This window comes from Aristolochia californica, unplaced genomic scaffold (assembly GCF_029961685.1).
Source record: "Aristolochia californica isolate CCGP_79_NKW_82.1479 unplaced genomic scaffold, dmAriCali1.0.hap1 SCAF_6, whole genome shotgun sequence".
In the NCBI taxonomy this organism is placed as follows: domain Eukaryota; kingdom Viridiplantae; phylum Streptophyta; class Magnoliopsida; order Piperales; family Aristolochiaceae; genus Aristolochia; species Aristolochia californica.
Genome location: NW_027182257.1, coordinates 12,714,973 through 12,722,492, shown reverse-complemented (window position 1 = coordinate 12,722,492; position 7,520 = coordinate 12,714,973). Strand labels below are relative to the sequence as shown.

At 39.0% G+C, this 7,520-nt stretch overlaps 1 non-coding gene across 1 annotated transcript; it reads left to right on the top strand.

The window, feature by feature from the left end:
• The first annotated feature begins 3,393 nt into the window (after window positions 1-3,393).
• LOC137935619 (small nucleolar RNA R71) lies at window positions 3,394-3,500 on the top strand. Its single transcript, XR_011109318.1, has one exon. It is a non-coding gene; the product is annotated as a small nucleolar RNA R71 (small nucleolar RNA).
• The last annotated feature ends 4,020 nt before the right edge of the window (window positions 3,501-7,520 follow it).

The following is a 7,520-nucleotide window of genomic DNA, read 5'->3' as shown; positions in this document are numbered from 1 at the left end:
CATCCCAAAATAAATGTTTGACTTGGGAAAAGAATTTCAACCTATCTTGTTTACTCCAATAATCAGGAATCTTATGAGTTACAAGATAGTTGACTATGTCAGTAAACCAAGGCAACTGGGATACTTGGAGAAGTTGTTCATCAGGGAAGGAATCATTTAAAGGAAGGAATCCTTCCTGAGGTACTACACAGATCCTAGATAGATGATCAGCAACAACATTCTCACAACCCTTCTTATCTCGAATCTCAAGGTCAAATTCTTGCAATTTCAAGATCCATCTAATCAAGCGAGGTTTAGTGTCCTTGATGGATAACAAGTACTTCAAAGCAGAATGATCAGTGAACACTATAACCTTTAACCCTAACAGATATGATCTGAATTTTTTCAAGGCAAACACAACAGCTAGCAACTCCTTCTCGGTGGTAGTGTAATTCAATTGAGCATCATGAAGAGTTCGGCTAGCATATTGAATGACATAGGGCATTTTATCTGTCTTTTGCCCCAAAATAGCCCCCAATGCATAGTCAGAGGCATCACACATCAACTCAAAAGGCAAAGACCAAATAGGGGGTTGGACAATGGATGCAGTGGACAAACATTTCTTCAGTGTTTCAAAAGCATGAATACAGGCATCATCAAAGGCGAAAGCAACATCTTGAGCAAGTAAATTCGTCAAAGGACGAGAAATTTTGCTAAAGTCTTTAATGAAACGCCTATAGAACCCAGCATGGCCAAGGAAAGAACGCACCCCCTTCACAGAAGTAGGTGGTGGCAGATTGGCAATTAGGTCAACCTTGGCTTTGTCCACTTCTACACCCCGCTCAGACACTACATGTCCTAAAACAATTCCTTCTTTCACCATGAAGTGGCATTTTTCCCAATTCAAGACTAAATTGGACTTAATGCAATGGGACAATACGAGTGAAAGATTGTGCAGACATGTATCAAAACTAGAGCCAAACACAGAAAAGTCATCCATAAAGACCTCTAAAAATTCACCAATCATGTCAGAAAAGATACTCATCATGCATCGTTGGAAAGTGGCTGGCGCATTGCATAAACCAAAAGGCATGCGTCTGTAAGCATAGGTGCCAAACGGACACGTGAATGTGGTCTTTTCCTGGTCTTCTGGAGCAATGGGAATTTGATTGTAGCCGGAGTATCCATCTAAGAAGCAATAAAAATTGTGGCCGGCCAATCGCTCTAGTACCTGATCAATGAAAGGTAGTGGGAAGTGATCCTTCCTAGTGGCGGAATTAAGTTTTCTATAGTCAATGCAGACACGCCACTTGGTGGTAGTTCTTGTGGGAATCAATTCACCACTCTCATTTTTCATTATCATTATCCCCCCTTTCTTAGGGACAACTTGAATTGGACTCACCCAGGTGCTATCGGAAATAGGGTAAATGATTCCTGTCACAAGCAACCTGATGACTTCTTCTCTCACAACCTCCAGCATATGGGGATTTAACCTACGTTGCATCTCACGTGAGGCTTTAGTCCCCTCCTCCAAATGAATACGATGCATGCATATGGATGGGCTAATCCCTTTTAAGGCATCAAGAGTCCACCCCAATGCCTCTCTATGTGCTTGTAAAACTTCAGTCAATTGTTCCTCCTGCTCAGTACTCAAATAAGAGGAAATAATGACTGGTAATGAGTTCATGGGTCCCAAGAACGCATACTTCAATGTGGGAGGGAGTGGATTAAGGTCTAGCTTGGAAGTTTCAAGAGGTTTGTCCAAGTCAAGAGGAAGATCCTGTGGATGTTCAGTTGTGATAACCTCATAAGCTTCCTCTAACAGAGGTACAAAATTGAGTAAAGAATTAACCTCTCGGAAATATGTTTCCTCATCAAAATAGTCCATGTCTAAAGATGTTATGCAAGACTCAAAAGATTCAAGAGTGGATTCGTTATCAAGCATAACAGTTTCTATATTAAATGCAGGACTCAGATCATCAGACTCAAGTGGGTGGTGCCCGACATTAAATACATTCAATGAGACCTTAAAATTTCCAAAAGACAAATCCAACTCACCACTTTTACAATGAATGATAGCATTAGATGTGGCTAAGAAGGGACGTCCTAGGATGATAGGAATTTGGTTGGTCACATCAACTATTGGTTCTATATCAAGAACAATGAAATCAACCGGGAACAGAAATTTGTCCACTTTTATCAAAACATCTTCAACTATTCCTCGTGGTATCTTGACAGAACTGTCAGCTAGTTGAAGTGTGATGGAAGTAGGCTTCAATTCCCCCAAACCTAATTTCTGGTACACAAAGAAAGGAAGCAAATTCACACTTGCCCCTAAGTCAAGAAGAGCTCTTTGGATGGTATGTTCACCAATGACACATGAAATTGTGGGACATCCAGGATCTTTAACTTTAGGAGGAGTGGTATGCTTCAGAATTGAGCTTACATTCTCAGTAAGAAAGACCTTTTTGTTAACATGTTGTTTTCTCTTCTGTGTACAAAGGTCTTTCAAAAATCGTGCATAGGCAGGCACTTGCCTAATAGCATCAAGAAGTGGAATGTTAATGTGAACCTTACTAAACAGTTCCAACGTTTCATGCATGCTATCTCCTTTCCTAGGTGGGCCCGATAACCTCTGCGGATAAGGAGCTAATGGGACTTGGTTAGGGATCTGCTTGGCTGTTGGTGGAGAACTTGGAGGTTCTTCACTCAATGATGTGTCCCCATTGTCATCCTTAGACTTAGTGGGCCCTACCTCATTGTTCAACTCACGACCACTCCTAAGGGTATTCTGCATGAATAATTGAAGTGTATCCTCAAGTGAAGGTTTTTTGTGGAATCAATGGTTGTTGAACGAAGTGTGGGCGCGAAGCTTGGGGTTGAGTAAACCCTGGAGGACCCCCAACCTGTGGGCCCTTGGACCATGAGAAATTTGGGTGCCTAGCCCAAATTGGATTATATGTTTCTGAAAAAGGATCGTTCCGGTTCGGTCTATGAAAATTCTGGACTGCATTCAAGTCCTTAATGAGCTCTGGGTAGGATGAACTAGATGGACACATTTGTGTGGGATGAGATGAACCAGAGCATATGGCATAGACAGTAGATAGGTTAGGAGAAGGTGAACTCTTGGACACCATAAGGGCATCAATTTTTCTAGTCAACCCTTCAATCTTGGCCATGAGCATGGGTGTTTCACTAACCTCGTAAAGACCCCCTCTTTTGGCTTCGTGGGATCTCCTATCAACATTAAATGATGAACCCCATTGCTGAGATTGATCACTCAACGTTTCAAAGAAGTCCCACGCCTCACTAGCACTCTTACCCATCAAACTCCCACCACTCGTTGCATCTACCATGGATCTAACCTGAGGTGTAAGACCTTGATAAAAGTATTGCACTAAATGCCATTTCTCAAACCCATGATGCAGACACCTACGGATCAAATCCTTCCATTTCTCCCATGCCTCATAAAAGTGTTCACCCTCCTGCTACATAAAGTTGGAGATTTCTCTCCTGAGGGCTGTAGTTCTCTGAATGGGAAAGTACTTGGACAAAAATTTCGTGACTAATGTGTCCCATGAAGTAATGCTGCCCACCTCTAAGGAATTAAGCCAAGACTTGGCCTTATCCTTAAGTGAAAATGGAAAAAGTCTTAACCGGATAGAGTCATCTGAGAAATTCTGGAATTTAAAAGTTGCACAAATATCTAAGAATTCCTTGATGTGGTAATATGGGTCCTTCTTCTCCAACCCATAGAATGTAGGGAGGAGTTGGATCACACCCGGTTTCAACTCATAACTGGCGGCAGTAGTGGGTGGCAATATAATGCAAGAAGGTGATGTGAAGTGGGATGGGATAGAATAATCCCTCAGGGCTCTGCGGTCACCTGCTGTAGGTAACTGTAATGGTTCTCCCTGATTGGCCATGGTAGCTCCTAACTTGACTTCGGGTGTTTTCCTACAAATATGTTCTACCTCTTCAATAAAGGGAGCAAATGGTCCACCTAGGGAGCAACGCCCGTGCATAAAAACACAAAAAGAAACAAAATGAACTATCAAATTAAGCTAACAAACTCGCTACTAAAAATATGAACTAACTAGAAGAAATAAAAAAAATTCCAAAAAATAAAAATAAAAATAAAATAAAATAAAAAAATCTAACCTAAGACTATGGAGAACAAAGAAATACGCTTAATACGTGCCTCCCCAGCAACGGCGCCAAAAACTTGATGTAGAATTTTAGTTACATCGACTTTTATACCTCGCAAGCGTACGAATCGTTCATGTAATCTAGCAGTAAGCGAGGGTCATATCCACAGGGAGGATTGAATTTTGTGTATTCTTCAGTCAACTAGCCTAACCAAATATGATGAATTAATCTGAACTAAACACTAATTATATCCTAAATTATCAAGCAATAATTTAATTAACTACTTCCTAAATTATCAAGCAATAATTTAATTAACTACTTGCACAACAGGAAACGTCAACTCTGGATTTTACCATGATTCGTGCCTCTCTCGAGCGCCACGTAACCACGAATCTGGATTCTCAATCCTTGCATCTAGCCCCTCTCAGGCGCCAAGAGTTAATGACAAAGATCGGATTACAATAGAATGCAGAGAATCAATTTCCTATTGTGATGATGCTAAAATTATCAACTTTGGATTTTACCGTGATTCGTGCCTCTCTCGAGGGCCACGTAACCACAAATCTAGATTCTCAATCCTTGCGTCTAGCCCCTCTCGGGCGCCTAGATTTAAAGACAGAAATCGGATTAAAATACCAAAATCCAACCTCAATTATAATCTTACCCTAATTAGATAATTTCATCAAATATCAATAAAAAAAATCTTAAATAAACCTTAATTATCAAATCAGATTCAACTAACATTCAAAACCTAAGTTCAAACTATATGAAAAATTAAATTCAATAATGAGGAATTACTCCCCTTCTTCCTCTTGCTCGGGCAGCAACTCGTTCTCACGGGTGCTGCAATTTCCGGAAATTGGTGGCGTCGGGTAGCAATAGTGAGTGGCTGGAGGTAGAGACGACGCCGGCGACGACGGTTAGAAGCCGATGGACGGAGGTAACGTCTGGCGAAGAGCGAAACAGAGCTGACGTTCTCTAACCAGCTCTCTCGAGTCTCGGTTGGAGTTGGAATGGCTCCGGGACTGGTCGGAATATGTGATAGACGCCGGAGGATGGTCGGAAAGCGGAGTTGGCACCGGAGAAGCCCTCTCGGATCACTTCTCGGCCTGGCGAGCGACGACTATCGAACGCACCTCGACAGAGACTCTCTCGAGCTCTCCTCGGGTTTGTTCTCGGTTGCTGGACAGCAGTGGACGGTGGTGGACGACGGTGGCGCGGCGGAAGATATTGGCCCGGCGAACGACGGTGGGGAACTCCTCTCGGGTCCTCCCCTGTTTCCGGGCAAAAAACCTCTGTTTTGGTCTCCGTTTTTCTTTCTCTTCACGCTGCCTCCCCCCCTTCGTTCGACGCTTCTCTCCTTTAAATATGATTTTTCTTATTTTAAAACGATTTGCCCTAGAAATTACCTCCATTTCACTAAGGGCATTTTGGTAAATATCTTCTTCTCCACCAAAATTCTCCTGAAATTCCATAATTGAATTTATAAAAAGCATTTTAGTAAGAAATAAGACTAAAAAAATAATGAAATATAATTCAGGAGAGAGAAATATGCAATATCGACAGTGATTAATGCCAAATTCAATAAATGCTCATTTCATTTGAAAACCGATAAGTAACTACCTATAACACAATTATAAAGGTTATTCTATTATAATTAACCTAGTTCTCATGTCAAAATATGGCATCTATCAATATGCATGCCTCAAACATGTTGAAGATGCAAATGACCTAATGATCCAAAAATTTCAAGTAGTAGAAAAAATTAAATTCTCAAGTTAACATGTTGTGGGATATTTACTTGAGCCAAACAACCCACTTTTTGCCTATTTTAAAAAAGGCAGACCTAACCATCATAGATCATCGTAAATGTTTTTATCGATTATTTATGTGTAATGGGTATAATTTTTGTTAGAAATGACTTATGGTTTGGGAGTCAACACTCAGTTAAAAATCCCTCGCCAACACCCCCCCCCCCCCCCTCTTATGATGATTGCAAAATGCAATAAATAAAAAAACTAAAAGAGTTTAATTTCTTTAAAAATCACAGATATTTTTTTGAATTATCACTCTCAGCATTTGTGCATTTCCATTTTGGATGATCAATTTTTTTTCAAATCCAAACTTGGGTTTCACTCTCCCATTTTTCTTGTAAACAAAAAGATAATGCAAATAGATCACAACAAAAAGAAAATTTTAGAGTTTAAATACGCAAAAAATTGAAAACTATAATAAACGTAAGTGAAGAAAATTATTTCACGCACTAAAAATGAACTCCAAATTTTGATATCCACGTTTGGGAAATTCCATTGGTACAACCCCTAATAGTTTGGTGGAATTTTGTTAGAAAGAGATTTCTAATTTTTCCAAACATGTTTTATATATGGTGGATATGCAAGCCTAGAACATGTTGAAGATGCAAATGACCTAATGATCCAAAATTTCAAGGAGAAGAAAAAATTAAATTCTCAACTTAACGTGCAGTGGGATATTTACCAGAGTCAACCAATTATCTTTTAGCCAATTTTACAAAAAGCAGACGTAAAATTCATAGATCATCGTAAATGTTTTGATCGATTAATGATGAGTAATGGCTAAAATATTTTTCAGAAATGACTTTTGGTTTGGGAGTCAAATCATAGTTAAAAAGGCCTCACCCCCCTCTTTTGATGATTGCAAAGCCCAAGATATAAAAAACTAAAAGCATTTACAATTCTTAAAAATCACAAATACTTTTTGGAATTATGTCTCTCAACATTTGTGCATATCCATTTTCGATGTTCAATTATTTTCAAATCCAAACTTGAGTTTTCACTCTCCAATTTTTCTCGTAAACAAAAAGATATGGCAAATAGATCACAAAAAAATGAAAATTTTAGAGTTTATGTATGCAAAAAATTGAAAACTATAATAAATATAACTGAAGAAAATTATTTCATGCACTAAAAAAGAACACCAAAGTTTTGTTATCCATGTTTGGGAAATTCCATTGGTACAAACCCTAATATCTTGGTGGAATTTTGTATGAAAGAGATTGCTAATTGATCCTATCAGGATCTAAATATGGTGGATATGCATACTTGAAACATGTTGAAGATGCAAATCACCTAATGATCAAAAAATTTCGAGTAGAAAAAATTAAATTCTCAAGTTTATGTTCAGTGGGATATTTACCATAGCCAAACAACCCACTTTTTGCCTATTTTACAAAAAGCGGGCCTAACAATCATAGACCATCGTAAATGTTTTTATCGATTAATGATGTGTAATGGCTATAATTTTTGTTAGAAATGACTTATGATTTGGAAGTCAACACTCAGTTAAAAATGCCTCACCTCTCTCTTTCGACAATTGCAAAACCCAATATATAAAAAACTAAAAGAGTTTACAAT